Here is a 16954-nt window from a genome sequence, read left to right on the forward strand (position 1 = left end):
GCAGAACAGTTCAAAGTAAATATACTACAATAAAAGTCAAAAGTGACTAGTGAAAATCTGAAGTGAACAAATTCCTGTCCTGGGAGAGGACAAAAATCACTGAGGTGGGAAAGCTGTAAATAAGAACCTGAGGTCCTACAAAAAGATAAGCAACCCACCCTAAGCAATGATTCCTATGACATAAAAATCAAGAAAACCATAACGATAACCAAGGCAACAAACCTAAATAAGAGAGAAATATGCTACAGGTTCAACCTCTATGGTCCGGACTTCCATAGGCTGGCACCATCTGTGACCTGACATCCTTGTGGGTACTCTGAGGCTAGAGCACTCACAGAGAAGAGAAGCTCAGCAACTCCTCACCTGCCTTCCCAGAGCTTCCAGAGTATAGCAAATAGCTAATTTCTGGCAATCAAGTGCAGGGAGGCAGGGGAAGGAGTGAGGAGAGGGGATGCCTGAGAGAAGAGACAAGGTGGCTGCAGGGGCCAGAAGTACAGCCAGATGGGTGTGGGACTTAGGGCGCTCCTGCAGGCCTGAGCTCCTGGGCTCCAGCTGCGGGGTTCCATAACTATCCTGCTTTTTCCCCAAAGCATTCCCACCCAGTCCCCACTCGGCAGTGAGGCCAACAGTCACCTTGGACCCCAGGGCAGGGTAGGAAGGAGGCCCAGCTCTGTGCCCCCCCAGAAGGGGCAGGACCAAGGGCAGTCAGCCTTTAGAGCCACTTGGACTGAGGTGCTGGGCCCCTCCCCCACCGAGCAGCAGAGCATCACTGCTGGAGCACTTCAAAAGGGCCTGGAGCACCAGCCACCACAGCTGCCTTTGAAACACCAGGCCCCAGGCAACTGCACCCTTTGTTCTCCCTTTCTCCTCTCCCCAATTGGTGGACCCGCCATTTGGTCAATGCTGGCCCCTCTGATGCTGCCAGAATGGAGTCCCACAGTCAGTGGCAGTGGAGGAGCCAGCATTGACCTCCCCTGGTCTGGCAAATTCCCTAGTTTGGGACTGGTCAGGTGGAGAGGATGCCAAACAGGGGAGGAACAATCCGTACCCGCACCGTATGAAGATATGGCAGCACACCAGATGTCTCATATATCCCATCTGAAACGTTCTACAAACTTAAAGACACCAGAAAAGGATGTGAAATACAGAAACTGATGGGATCATTTGAAGGACAAATGAGCCAATAGTCTCTAAGGCTATGGCTACACTGCAGCCCTATTTTGAAATAGGGTCTCTCATAACAGCTATTTTGAAATATCTTATTTCAAAATAACTACACACAGAGGTCACATCTACACTACCATCCCCTTTCAAATGTATTTCAAAATAGCACTATTCCATGTTTTGATAGCGCTTAGCTTGAAATAGCAATTTTGAAATAGGCATTGCTCCTCTTGTGTTGAGGGTTACCAATTTCGAAATAATACACCTGTTATTTTGATTTTATTTTGAAATAGCGTGTGCATATTTTAGATACAGCAAAGTCTGTTATTTCGAAATAATTCTGTAGTGTAGACATAGCCTCAGACTTCACACTGAGGACCAATAAAGGATTATGAAAAAGTAACATTTAGCTTGTCCCCCCGCCAAATGTTTACTGAGCTGTAGTGTTTAGTAAGTATAGATGCTGTGGCAGGATAGAAGCAGTAGTTCCCTCCGGCTCCCAGAACTCCAAGCTCAGCACTTTCACTTCACTGTTGGCAAACAGAGCTTCTTGAGTGTCTCTTTTGGGATATGTTCAGCTCTCGTAATATTTCACTGCATAGTGACCCAGATACTAGAAGTAATTGGAAGCGTAAAAGTGTACACCAATGACATAATAACTGGGCCACCATGCTTCTGGGCATGAGGAACAACTCTGGAGAGTGCTGGAAATTCCAACAATATTCAAATCAACAAGGCCAAATGTCAACAGCCAACACAATGACATCACCTCACGCAGGAGAGACACTGATCACACCTAGGAAAACACCTGAAAATTCAAGCAATTGTGAACATGTAGCAGTCAGAAAATTAAAAAAAAAATTCAGAGAATTATTTCAAAGAATGATCCAAGCAAGCATGCATGTTGAGCAACTAACATAAGTACGTCAGTGCACAATACAGAATGTGCAAGGATTCAAAATTCATGGTTGCAATGCATCAATGGTGCAATTTTTGACCCACTGAAAGAGATCAGGCTTTCCATTTATATTTCAAAAACAAGGACTCTTTATACAGTGATATGGACTGAACATGTTCTCATAGGTATGCACTGTGAATTATGACGGCTGTGGGGAAAAAATGTATGAAAAACAATAATGAAAGGCCGAGGCACAGTGCTATAGAAAGCTTCAGGATTTTTAGAATGGTTTTCACAGACAAAATTGGCTACTATCCCTGACTGAACTATACTTAAAGGAGCTGAATAAGCATGACTGAAGACAGCAACTACTTCTGACAGAAAAAATATGCTCCAGCAAGGCATCACACCCAGTTGTACAATATATGTGAACATGGTAAAATCATCCTATGATGTATAATCATCAGTACAGACAGAGTTTGAATAGCCAAGGATGAAGCAGTACTATGAGCAGTAATACAAGATGTACTCATCAAAGCAGAAATGACCAGTCACACAACACGAACCACCCATAGTTTCCTAAGACAAAGTTAACTTTTCTTTGTTATTCCTTGGGAAGACATGATTATAATGGACGATTCTGGCAACTTCCAAGAAGCAGGCACTCTTGAAAACACCACAAGTTTCATCAGTGATTGGACATCTTAAATCAGTGTTTGCATGCTCTGAACTTTCAAGGATCGTAGCAGAAAAGATGACAAAATCATGACAGGCTGAAATAAACATCAGCCAACATGTAAAAAGAATGTGGAATTTCTATAGACTGCAATTCACTTCAAGCAGATGAGAACTGCTATATGATTATTCACTTACTAAAAATTAAGCATATGCTTAAGGCTTTAAAAATCATGCACACAGTAAGGAACTGGATAAAAAACCCTCAGGATGCAAGTTACTGACAAAAGCCTTCATATAACATCAGTATTAGATACAGGACAAATCCATGGGCTGACTAATGATTCTGATCTTTGTGAAGAGGATAGATGATTCAAAACAGATTTGAAAAAACAAAACAGGACAAAACTTTCAGCAAAATTAAAAAAAACAAAAATCATATTAGACTATATCAGCAGGAGTCACTTTACAAAGAGGCTCTGATGACAACTAAAAACTCTGGATACTATTGAAATATTAATTTTTAATATTAACAGCAGCAGCAGGAAATGTCTCTGTGGGGCTATCAGAAATACAGTGTTGGCAGGGGAGAGACTATTCAGAAAGATAACACGGTGTCTTGTTTATGGGCATCCAAACCAGCAAATCTTAGTAAGCCACACAGAAAGGCTTGCTCGGAATTCCACCCAGCTGAGGCAACAAGGGAGGGCCTTTATCTGTGCTGCTTTTGGCCCACCAAAAGAGTCGGGCTTTACAAAGTGTGTACTGGGGCTATGTAAATATTATAAAATACACATGGGAGATTTTTATGCAATGCAAAGGTTGTAAAATTTCCACGGTTCCAGTTTGTGTATGAAAAATGCTGCAGTTGGCAAAGTATTTCTGTGGTTCTCAAACTTTCATAATTGTATAGACCATATAACAACAGAAAGGTCATTTTGCATATCACCTCCTCTCCCACTCAGGACTGTGCACAACACCCTTTCTACTTTTAGTTATTCATATAACCTCTTCGTGGAAAAGTAATATTAAGAAATGAATGAATTTCTTTAATGCAATTTACCTGCAGGAAAATGGAGCACAGCCAACACTATGTGGCCATCTAGCCTATGGATCACACTTTGAAAACAAGTGGTATGGCAAACTGAGCATAAGTCTGGGAGCCAAGAAATCTTGTATTTCTTACATTCGTTAGCTACAATAATCACAGAAGTTAGAGAGAGAAAAGACCTCATGGCAACTGTTTCTTACATTTTACACAGTTATGTCCATGCTAGTTTTGTTTTTAAAAAAATTAGGAAGTGGGGCTTATGTAACATGCCTAGAGAAAGTGTTTCACATCAATCTCAGAGAGATTTTTTTCTACAAATTTCAATGTACACTTTCACTTTTTAGATTTCACCTTATTACTAATTAGCCATCCCTCTGTGTATCACTCCAAATAATTCCTCCCTCTTTGTTGTTTACACCCATCAAACATTTGCAGCTTATTCTGCTCCCATTTAGTAATCTCATAGCCAGGATTTATTTATTTAGTTCAGTAATATTTTCTCAAAGCTATATCCCTAAATAATTCTACAACTTTAAAAAAAATATATTGAGGCTGGTACATTAAAAATGTGCATGTGAAGTCTACTCTCAGAAGCTATGAATTCTAATTTTTTAAAGAAAATACCCTAAAGAAGTTACTTGTGGTTTAAAAGCAAAACTAACAACGGCCACACAAATGCTGGGAAATCACAAAATTCTAAAACAAAGAAAACAAACAAACAAACACACAGAGATTATACACTGACATACACAGAAAGGCAAAGAAACCTGAAATTAGGAACATGCCATTTTAATTCTGCCCCTGTAAAGCCACCTTAAGAAACAGAAAGAAATGTAACCTTATTAACCAAGAACGTATGTCCCCACGTTGATTCAGTCTATGAGCCAAAATTTAAAACACATTTTATCTAATCTTAAGTTTTTAGAATAATAGGCCACTATAATATGTTAAAAACCCCAAGATTTCACTTACTCACATACAAGATTTCCATTTTCTCTATGGTTTCTGTCATCCTCTAACAAAGACATATTTGGGCACATTCTGAATTTAAAAACAAAATCCTCCATGTTAAAAAAAATTTCCTTTTGTCTCCAAATGACCCCACCAAAGCAACCAATTTTTGAAGTGGCCCTAAGAGACACACCATACAGATACAAACTTCCTGAACTAACATAGTTACGCTGTGGAACTTGCAAGACAAAAGTAAACTCTGGTGACAAAGAATCAGAGCTAGCACGGCTGTGACAGGTTTATATAAACTAATGCTTTATAATCCATGTTCACTTCACTTCACATATAACCTGTACAAGTATGATGATTATTCCTTATTTAAGATGGTCATGCTTGGCAAGCTCTGAAGAAATTCAAGAGTATGGCAGTAGTTTATCAGAATAGTTTCTTAATAAAAAACGACAAATTAAAAATACGGGCAGATAGATGAACACACAGAAGATGGAAGGTTTTCAATAGTCCAGGGGAAGAGCGAAGGTCAGATTGATTTTAACTGCCTATTTCCAGATTTTTGAGTGGTTATTTGTTTTGATTAAGTGAAATCTTAGCTTTGGTTTACAGACTTTAAAAATATCCCCAAATTTTGGGAACAACAATGTTGTTTGGACCATTTTCTAAAATGGTAGCTGTGTATCAAGTTTATCTTGTTTATCTTTTTTATCTAAGTTTATCTTGTTTATCATCCTATTTTAACTGGAGATTCCACCCACTGACTTTCTTTACATTTTCAGTAGATTTATTTAATAGAATCTCCAAAAGTTTTCAATCCACTAATACTCTTAAGACAGTATATTGGCATGTCTATCACAGGCAAATGATCTCATTCAGAGAGCAGAACATTAAATTCTAATTATGCACTTACCAAAAAATCTCCACAGAAATGAAAACATTCAAACCAGTTTATCGGTAGATTCACAAAGTAAACATATTTCTTTCAGGCACTGGCTCCTATATTTAGTCATAAAGGATGAAAGTACTCCAAAAATAATATTTTCAGCACTTGCAAGTTAAGCAATATTACCTCAATTTCAAAAGAAATGCCTCCCTCAATGCTTTCTTCAAACATTCAAATCCCAACTTAATAAAAACAAATGGTATTTCTCATTTCTTCAAAATTGCACATTTGATATCCAAAGCTGTACTGTCTTAAGACACAAACACTTTGAAATTCTGTAATGATGTATTCATATTCCCGAAGTCAGACGCTTTTTCCTGGGGCATAGGTGAATATGTTTATAACTCTGAAATATAACGAACTTGTGGGTCCCCCACAACCCAAATATATTTATGTTTGCAATAATATGCAAAACAGCTAACTTTTTATTCAAATCTTTGAATCAACATTTCACTTTTGCTATCAGGATTTTTGTTTTCTTATGATGCTATAGCAGATGATATTCAAACGTATCTGATTGAGCTCGAAAACTGATGGGCACTGGGAAGATATATATAAACATTAACTTTCCATACATCAGTATAGCAGTCACTAGAGTTTCTCATTTACTCCATTCTAGTGTCATAATTTTACAGAGGCAAAGTGCTTCCTCAACACAGAAAATTTAACTCAATACAGAAGTGTCCAACTATACCAAACAAACAAAAAAGGCCCCACCCCACAGCACCAAACAAAAAAGATCCACGAACCCAAGTCTCTTAACATGTTTTAATGTACCAATTAGAGAAAAAAAATCTGTGTGTGAACAAGAGCTAGCTACTTTAAAAGGGTTTTTAAAAATACAAAGATTTTGGTATGCTAATTACATAATGCATTCATATCCACAGCAACAGACTATGAAACAATGATTTTCAATTGTTTGATTGTTTTGACCTTTAAGGCTATGTTAACTGTTAAATAAAATTAAAAGAGCTGTTGTTCTAGGACAACAGTATTAAAAAGAAAAATACAGTAAAAAATAATGTTTCTTAAATGCAATCAACTTCTAACCAAAATTCTCTTTTCACTGCATACAAAAACCCCATGCAAGCAAGCAGAAAAGATTTTGCTTGTATAGTTACGCATGCCATGAGTAGAATAATCTAAATCAACAAAGGTGTACTTCAAGAAATTAATCAGTTTACTTTTTCATCACACAAATACATCATTCCACTCTTCATACAAGATAACCAAAGAAGTCTTAACTGGATTAAAAGCAAGGTAACGTCAACATCCTACAGAAATGAACCCTCATTTTAATTAATGCACATTCTCTCTTAGTGGGCTTATTTCATGCCAGAACACTTCAAACATTTATTTCCCTCCCAATTTATAAAACGGATCTAATTCAACCAGTCATAACATTTATCATGATTAACACAAAAAGATTTCAGAATACTTGAGCAAGGCCTTTAACCAAAATAAATCTTACAGGTCTACAGAGCAGAATGTCTATGTAATTTGGAACTCTGCATTTCTGAATTTTAATTTACAGTACCACTAAACCACTACAGCTCTACAGTATTTGGAACAAACCAGTAAGGAAAGCGAGCATGGAGATGTGTTACAGATGTAGAATAAGAGAAAGATTTCTTAATTACAATGAATCCTACAATGAGAATGTATTCATAACCTTCCAAAGCTGCACAACATTCAGGAAGCTGAAGATGCCAACTATGCAAGAGACGTTACTCCGAAAGTAAAATAAAACAGATTTGCTAAAGAAGACAAGTATGACAGAGACAACTTTCATAGCAGAATACTGAGACGAGAGCTCACGCAAATGCACTTTTACCTCCAATACTTCACAACACAGTGTATATCTTGGATCTGCCTCCTCAACATCTTTGGGCCTATGGAAATTTGTACTGATTCTTCTGTAGATGTAGATACCCCTGCTCAGGGAAGTATATTACCTCTAGCAATGGAAATGCACCGTTGCAGATGTCAGAAGGATCTACTCCAGGGCACTGCAGTGGAATAGCTGCAGGGTTGCAATTATGCTGTTGTGTAGCCTCAGATTGGTCGCTGGTACTGAAGAACTTCCAGGATGGTAAAACTAGGGCCCTCACACAAGAAGGTGTGGTACACACTGCTCTTAAAACTGAGCAATGTCTGCCTCTGTGCACCTATTGAGTTGCAGTGTCTCCCTGGGGCTGGATAGTGCACTAACAAGCAAAAAAGCAGATGACAGTAGCTTCACATAGGCTAAATATATACATAGGCATTCTCCTATGTAGTGCTTATGCAGCACCTTCAACTGGAGGATCTCACAGCATCCCTAGGAAAGAGGTCTGGTAAGAATTCACACGTGACAAAAAAAAAGAGATCAAGCTGGGACAAGACCTAGGTCAGAAGCAGGACTGGCACTTATGCCTTCTGTCTAATCAGTTCTGTGGTCTAAGCAAAATGATCGGTAATGTTCTTTCAGGAGCCACTACAAACAAATGAGCAATAAAATAATAGTTAAACAAAAAAGTTGAAGAAAATAATAAAATAACACTTCGTTCTCAACTTATCAAATCTCTCCAAAATTAAATAAATAGACTAAAAGGTCAATTTGTGACCTGATGGTGGTAATTGAAGACATACACTTCTCTGGATACTTTTATTTTGAAGCAGATAACATTTTAGGAGCCAGACATCTGTAACCTTTTTAAAGATTCAAGATTTGGAAAAAAAAAAAACAAAAAACCCCAAAACCAAAACCCAAACAAACAAAAATACAGAACCAACCAACCAACCTCATCCCAAGTAGTAAAAATTGTCTGTATGACAAAAGAATTAGGTGGTATTATGCACATACCAGCTTAGTATAATTTTTCCACATACCAATAATATAGGCTATGTCTAGACTGCAGTCTTCTGACGACAAAACTTCTCTTCTCTTGGTAGAGATCTGCAGTCTGGATGCACACACTGTCAACAAAAATTCTGTAGAAAGACTTTTTGCCAAGAGAGCGCACATCCAGACTGCAGATCTCTTGGAAGAGATCTGCCAATCGGGGGCGTTCTGTCAACATCCCTGTACGCCTCGTTCCATGTGGAAGGAACAATGTCTCAACATGGGGGAGTTGGGGGGATTCCAACATTTGGCCCCATGTGGATGGGCCAAAAGAAAGAAAAGCTTCTCCCAACAGAACTGTCTGCAAACGATGCACAAAAGCATTGAGCAATTTGCCTATCTTTTGCGGACAGTTCTCAGCAATCTAGACATAGCCATATTCTCAGAACATTCACAGTAGTAGTTCTTTCATACATGTATTGAGTGCTTGGAAATGTGCTGCCTACCACCAAGTCTATACAGCTGAAGGAGAAACTGTAATGATAAGGTTCAGAGTAATTAACAGAGTCCATGGTAAATCAACATAATGAGAAACAGAATGAGCTTTTATAGATACTGGTTTTTCATACAAATCTGACCTTAAACAACTGTCAGGTTTGACAGGTCCAATATATGATCCTCCTCTCCTCTCTCGTCACCCACCTTCAATTTTACATAGACAAAACAAAACAAAACAAAACACAAGCAACTCACTCCCCTCCACATCCAACACAAATGCTGTAACTGTCAAATGCCCATTTGTGGGGGAAATAAGTCAATAAATAAATCATGACACTGCAAATGAACAAGTCATAAGTGTACACATTCCACATGTTCATTTCCTTACCCTTTACAGGGTACTGAAATGGACAAGACCTCAGTTCTCAAGAAAATGTTCTAATTTCACTATCCCCTGCAGACTCAGAAGAACTGAGTCAATAGGAGAAACGAGATGGTACAAGGTAAACTAATTTGTCCAAAACACCAAATACCTAGCACTGAATTTGTTATTGGTTTGTTATACAACTTTAGATTGTCTATAGAATTTAATGGGGTTGAGGTCTTCATCTTGTAGCGATTTTAAAGTAGAACATTGTATTTTTAGTTACATGGTTTTGGGCCTCAACCTTGACTCTGTCAAAGAAAGTACATCTTCAAAGCCATTACTATAATTATCTATTTAATACTGTGTACATGTGTGAACATGATCATCATTTTGTACAAGGAGCTTTTCTACAATGGTATTCTTTACAATGGAAAAACGAGACATCAGAATGAGGCTACAGCTGCAAAGTGGTTCTTTTGGCCCCTGGGCTATCAACTGTATGGCCTTTATCCTGCATTGGCCTACCATAAGACTATATAATGAACCAAATGCAGGCTGCCATTTTACTTTTGGAAGGGTGTTTGTGAACTGGAAAACGAGATTGAGCATATATACATACAGCACTGTGAAAAACAGAACTCAGTTGATCTTGCAACAGTGTATTAGCTCGCTTTTTGCTAGGTAGTCCAATAGGCCCTTCCTGAATGCTGCCCTTGAGCAGCTTCTCAGGAAGTTGTTTTATGGAGAAAATAAATCAAAAGTGTGAGCTCCAGGGCTTGGGGGAGAGAAAGCACTAAAGTACAGATTTCACAGCAGTGCATTCCTTGGGCAGGGACGTACTCATATGCTACCACAGCACAGAAGCAGCAAACCACAGAGTACAAACTGACAGTGAAACCAAGACAGACGCTTTTTATTTTTCTGTGGAGAAAGACCCTAAAGCAGCTCAGGTTTAAGAGTCTATTGTAGTGATTTTTTTCTTCACTGTAGTTACACAAATGTGCACAGTAAGCACACTGAAGCTCAATTCAGAGTAAGGCACGTGAGCTCTGAATTCCCAAAAATAAATTAGTGGCACATACTGTACAAGTCAGTACTGAGTCATTGCCTCTCGCAGACACTGAAACCATGATGTGCACATTTACGAGTGTTACTGTGCACTACAGTCACTCAAAGAGAGTGAGATAACATCCCCATAAAATGAGGGGAATGGGCTGTAGTGGACATCTTTCCCCAACTTCCTGCAGTCACAAAGTTTTGTATATTGCACAGACTTCAAACTCTCTTAGACAAAGAGTTAATGGGCACAAAACAGACGTAAAAATACTCCTGATCCACAAACCAGTCAGCCAGCATTTTAATGCAGTGGGCCACTCCGTTAATGACTTAAGAGTGCGTCTTACTGAAGAGGAATTTTCACACTACTCTAGAAAAAGAGGCTGCTGAACTCTCTTTTATATTCAAATTTGACACATTAACACATGGTTTGAACTGGGATGCAAATTTTCTGGGTCATTATAGGGACTTTTTTGCATACATGGCTTAATCTAATTCTTGACACACCACCCCCCCGGATCCCTCTACTCTCTGATTTGCTCACCTTGATAATTTTTTTTCTGATTTGTCAACCTTGATTCCTGTTTTTGGTTCTGTCCCTTAAATATTGAGTCTGTTCTGGTATGCCTATGGTCAGAAGAAGTGGGTCTGTCCCACGAAAGCTCACCTAATAAATTATTTTTTTAGTCTTTGAAGTGCTACTTTACGGCTTTTTTGTTCTGATAGTTTATAGACTAGCACGGCTTACTCTCAATTACTAATGCGAGTTAAGTGCAACTCGAAATATCGCATTTCAAGTTTACTGTATTCAGTTATTTCTCACTCCTGCTTAAGTTCTGAAGCAAAAAAGCTAATTATAATAAAATTATTGTACAACTGTGACCTGGCTCAGCTATGCTCCAACAATCTATGATGATTTCTTGATAACTACATTTCTTTCAGGTTCCTGCAACTTGAGCCACAGCTACTGATTTTGTGAAGGAAGAAAGAGAAAAGCAGAAGTGAGATGATTATGATGCTAATGGTGCTGTTCTCACAATTAACCGACAATTCCATGGTATCTCTTGAAAGATACTAACAGGTAATGTGAGAGCACCTTCAAGCGGAAAACTATAAATTGAAAAATATTTCATAGTTTATAGCTCTCCTTTAAAAATGCAAATTTCATTTTCAAGTAACATTTAATATGCATCTGATATTTGACACAATATTCAACTTGTAGATTTTCTGCTTAATATTGGAAATTCTACATAGCAGGACAAGTTCCAGAGCTAAAATTTGATACCCTCCACTCACCAAGACTGCAAATGAACCACTTTTAAAGCTTTATAAGCACGTGTTAGGGGCAGCATTTCCCAAATTGATTACGAGGCTCAACAGTAGCATGGGAATGGTGAGGCAGGGAACACAGCAGCACTGTGAGGCTGCGGGAAAACAACACAAAGCCAAATGTAACAGTCACCAGTCACTGAAAATCATCTGCTGATGGCAAAACTAAAATGACACACAGCTCTTATTAAGTCATCAGCCATGATACCTCTTCTCCCGAGTGTTGGAATAGTCAACCAGAACAGCAACTCACTTGTACATGGCTGCAGCCCAAGCCTCTCATCTCTACTCTTATGACATTTAGCTGAGACATACAGATCAGTAATGGATGCCAGCAAGCTCAAGAGCAGTTCTCAAACAAGGGATCAGGACTGCTAAGGAGCGTTTTGCCTCTGGAATTTATCATGATGTGATGTTACAAAATAAAACAGCAGTCATGTAGCATTTTTAAGACTAACAAAGTAATTTATTAGGTGATGAGCTTCCATGGGACAGAACCACTTCTTCAGATCTATAGCCTTACCAGAACAGACTCAGTGCATAAAGCACAGAGGTCCAAAAATTGTTATCAATGTTGGCAAATCAAAAGAGCAGAGCAGAGTGAGTGTGGGGTGCGGAAGTTAAGAGGTCAAACATCGAAGCATGTAAAAGAGTCCTTATAATGGGTCAGGTAATTGCTGTCCCTGTTTAAACCATGTGTTAATGTGTCAAATTTGAATATGAATGTTAGTTCTGAGCATTCTCTCTATAGATGGTTGTTAAAGCCTCTTTTCTGCAGAACACAGACTCTCAGGTCTTTAACAGAATGACCCACTCCATTGAAGTGCTGGCTGACAGGTTTGCGTATTTGAAGGTTTTTGATGTCTGCTCTGTGTGCATTCATTCTTTGGCTGTTTGCAGTTTGCCCTATATTAATTCTTTGTCTAAGAGAGTTTGAAGTCTCTCCAATATACAAAGCACGTGGGCAATGTTAGCACATGATGACATATGTGATGTCAGTGAGGAACAGTGTGCGCCCGTGATTCTGTAATCAATGTGATTAGGTCCAGTGATGGTATCTCCAGAATAGATATGTGGACAACGTTGGCAACAGGGCTTGTTGAAAGTAAAAGTTCCAGGATTAGCATTATTGTAGTATAGCCTGTGGTTGTGAGTGAGAATCCTCACAAGATTGGGAAATTGTCTATAGGAGAGAACAAGCCTGTCACCTAAAGCCTTTGGGATTATGGCATCATGATTTAGGATAGGTTGTAGATCTTTAATGATGTGTTTCAGTAGTTTGAGTTGGGAGGGGGGAGGGCACGTCTTCTTTGCTTCTTACTTCTCCTGGTGGGTAGTTCCAGTTTATGAATGTTTAGTACAGATCTTGTAGTTTTCAGTCTCTCTTGGTAGGACCAGAGCAGATGCAATTGTACGTCAGGGCTTGACCGTAAGCGATGGATTGTGTTGTGTGTGCAGGATGGAAGCTAGAAACATGTAGGTGAGTGTTGGTAGCTGGTTACCTAATAAATAAAATTATTAGTCTTTAAGATGCAGCAGGACTGTTTACTTTGTTTTGCAAAGATACAGACTAACGTGGCTACCCCAAGATTGTTTTAAATTAATAAATATGCATGATATGATACATATAAAATACAGGTTGAACCTCTCTGGTTTGGCACCCTCAGCACCTGAGCAGCCCCAGACCAGGGATTTTGCAGGACAAGATGAGGTCAATGCCCCCCTGCTGGCCTTTGGGCCCTGCTCCTGGGCTCCCCTACCAGCTGTCAGCTATGGCTTCCTGACACCCTCCCCCACCACACTCCTGCAGGCTCCCCAGCTGCACCAACAGCTGCCATTTCTTGGACCTGGTCATGGCTTCCCAACCACCAGCACCAGCCACCCACTCCCCAGCTGTAGCTTCCCTGGGCCGTGGCTTCCTGCCCAGCCCCAGCAATAGGCCACAGCTCTCCAGCCTGGGCTGTCAGCTTCCCAGCCCTGGCCACTTTCTCACTCTTTCACAGCTGCTTCTGGGACCAGGCTCCCTGGCCACTGCTGCTCCCCACACTTGCTACCAGCCAGCTGTGACTGTCCTGCCCTGGCCTTCCGCCACTCACAATTTGAGCTTCAGATATTTGTCCAAGTTTGTTAACCTAGTGGCACAGATACAAGTGATCGCTACAATGAATACTGCTGAAACATGTTGGTGGGAAACAATGTTTTAATCTTGTTTTCAGTTTGTTTACTTTGCGAAGTTGGCAATACTTTATTTGTAGTTAGTTTCACTGTTTCCCCTGTATAATCAATAAGTCCATGTCTCCCGGATGAAACGCTGCTATAAATATTAACAGGGGAACAGAAAAGCTGGCACAAATATTTTAATTACAATTTTAAAATTAAAGTAGAAGAATAGGCCATTTAAAGGGCTTCTGTCAGAAAGCAGAGCTTTTAATAATTTGTTGCCAAAAATTCAAGCTACATTTCTTTAAATCGTCCACTGACACGAACGTTAAATATTGCCCTACAGGTAACTGCCAGCTGTCTGAAAAGTATATATACTTACGGTGAAATTTAAACTTGAAGATTGGCTAAAATACCTTGAGCAGTGGGTGACCACACGTTGGCTTCACATTGGAAAATGAAGTACCAATTTTCCACACCCATGTGTGTGAATTAGCCATGCAAATCTTGACTCACGTGCTTTAAAAAAGCCTGAGCATGCCTTTTTGCAAAGTATTAGATGCTCGGTACTACCTAATCTTACTTGAAACACAATTCAAATCAGCTACATGGTACAGTTTAGAAACTGGCTTAAAAGAAAGGTTTCCAAGTACTGGAATCTTAAAATTGGCTTAAATAAATGGAAAATATAAAATTAGAAAGATGTTTTCAACGAGGTACTGGAGGAATTTGTGTTAGAGATCTTAATCAACATCCTCATTTGATCATAGACTACTAGAAGGAACCTGGCAAGACCATCAAATCCACTTGCCTGCACTCGTGGCAGGACCAAGCACTATCTAAATCAACCCTGACAGCTGTTTTCTCTAACCTGCTCTTAATCTCCAACTACCGAGATTCCACTGGAAATTTATTCCAATTCTTAAGTGGCCTAAGAGTAAAGAAATTTTTTCCTAACGTCCAACCTAAACCTCCCTTGCAGCAATTCTTGTTTCTTTTCCTATCCTCAGAGGTTAAGTAGAACGATTTTTCTACCCCTCCTTGCAACAACTTTTTAGATATTTGAAAGCTATTATGTCTCCTCTCAGTCTTCTCTTTTCCCAGCTAACCCAGCTTAATTCGTTCAATCTTCCCTCATAGGTCATGTTTTCTAGACCTTCAGTCATTTATGTTGCTCTTCCCTGGACCTTCTTCAATTTGCACATGCATCTTTCCTGAAATGCTGTGCCTAGAACTGTACACAATACTCCAGTTGAGACCTGAAAAATTACTTCGTGTCCTGCTTACAACACTCCTAATACATCCCATTGCTTCTTTTGCAGCACTGCCACACTGTTGACTCATATTTAGCTTGTGGACCATCATGACCTCTAGATCTCTTTCTGAGATACTCTTTCCTAAACACTCATTTCACATTTTGTATGCATGGAACTGATTATTCCTTCCTAAGTGGAGTACTTAGCATTTGTCCTTATTGAATTTCATCCTATTTACTTCCGACCATTTCTTCAAATTTATCCTATTATTTTTGAATTATAATCCTATCCTCCAGAGTACTTGTAACCCTTCTCATCTTGGTATCATCTGCAAACTTTATAGACATACCCTCTATGGCATTAATATCTACAATTTAGATACGTAACTGAACCACAAACTGATCCCTGTGGAACCTCACTCATTATGGCCTTCCAGCATGACTGTGAACCATTAATAACTACTCTCTGGGAATGGTTATCCAACCAGTTATGCACCCAACATATAATAACCCCTTCTAGGTTGCATAAGCTAAAAGAGAAAGTAACTTTGTGGACCTGGCTTGAAATCAATAATTGAACATGGGTGAGCTTAAAATAACAAGAGTAGGGACACGAATGCATCAGCAGGCTGGAAGCATAACGTCTGTAGGAGCTAAATTAAGGTGGGGAGGGCAACACCCAGGGAGCCATTTACAATGGATAAAACAACAATGGACAAAAAAAGTCATAAGAGTAAAGATGAGGTATAAATTCAAACATTAACAGTGCAGGGAGCATACTGTACAGCACTGGCTCCTACGAAGTAAACAAGCCAACCCCAAAACATGTAACGCAACGTACAATGAATGTAATGTGATATGTAAATGCCTATCATGGAAGGAGTTCATGAATAACTTTGGATGTGTGGTATGACTCATACCAACTCTTCAAGCCGAGGCAGCGAACCTTGTTTGGGTTGGGGACCACTGCCCCTTAGAAGAAGATTATTTGGGGGCTACATGCAAATAAGAAGCAAAACACAAAACAACCCCCCATCCCTGCAAAAGACTCCACACTGACCTAGCTCCCAAATGAAAAACTGGGGAAAAAAGACTCCCTTCATGCTCCAGGTTTACAGCAGGGGGAAGGAGACGAGGCAGGTTCCTGAGGTTCAAGTCTTCCTCCAGGACCAGATTAATTCTTCTGGGGACCCGGGGCTAGCAGATTTTGTGTGGCCCTGGGGGGTGCCCAGAAATAAGGGGTTCAACATGTGGGTGAGACCTGCTGAGGAACAGGCTGGAGGTAGACATGCTGGGTATGGGTTTGATATAGGGTGCAGGACAGGCTTGGGGTGGAGCATGAGCATGAAAAAGGGTGCAGGGGTTGGGGGCTGAGCAGGAAGAATTGTGCAGAAGAGGGTTAAGGGTGGAGGTGAGGGGTCTAGGAGAGAGGCAGAGTGTGGGAAGAGGCAGGGAATGGGGGTGCTCACCTGGCACAGCTCCCAGAGGCAGGGGGGCCCAGGCTATCTTCACATGGCTCTGTATGCTGCAAGGAAGCGCTCCATGCAGGCCTTGACCACCCCCTCTGACTCCCATTAATTGTGATTTTTGGCCATTTAGAGAGATGGGGGCAATGTCTGAAAGGAGTGTTTCCCTGCAGCATGCAGAGCTGCTTTCTCCCCTGACCCAGGAGTCGCAGGTTTCCAACCCTTGCTCTAAGCCTAAACCTAACTCCGGTGTAGTTTGATTGTACGAGGGGTTCCCAGTAGAGTTGAGTTTTCAGGAATCAAAT

At 40.0% G+C, this 16954-nt stretch overlaps 1 protein-coding gene across 10 annotated transcripts in view; it reads right to left on the bottom strand.

Moving 5' to 3' along the window:
- The window catches only part of TENM3 (teneurin transmembrane protein 3), a 676880-nt gene that overhangs the window by 339988 nt on the left and 319938 nt on the right, over positions 1–16954 (bottom strand). Inside the window, exon 1 of one of the 10 annotated variants that reach the window (XM_074992981.1) lies at positions 7650–7670. The exons of the other annotated variants lie outside the window; for them this stretch is intronic. The gene's annotated coding sequence lies outside the window, so the exon portion shown is untranslated. Of the gene's footprint in view, positions 1–7649; positions 7671–16954 lie in introns of those variants that run through there. 10 annotated transcript variants of the gene reach the window in all.

This window comes from Carettochelys insculpta, chromosome 4, assembly GCF_033958435.1.
Source record: "Carettochelys insculpta isolate YL-2023 chromosome 4, ASM3395843v1, whole genome shotgun sequence".
Taxonomy (NCBI): Eukaryota; Metazoa; Chordata; order Testudines; family Carettochelyidae; genus Carettochelys; species Carettochelys insculpta.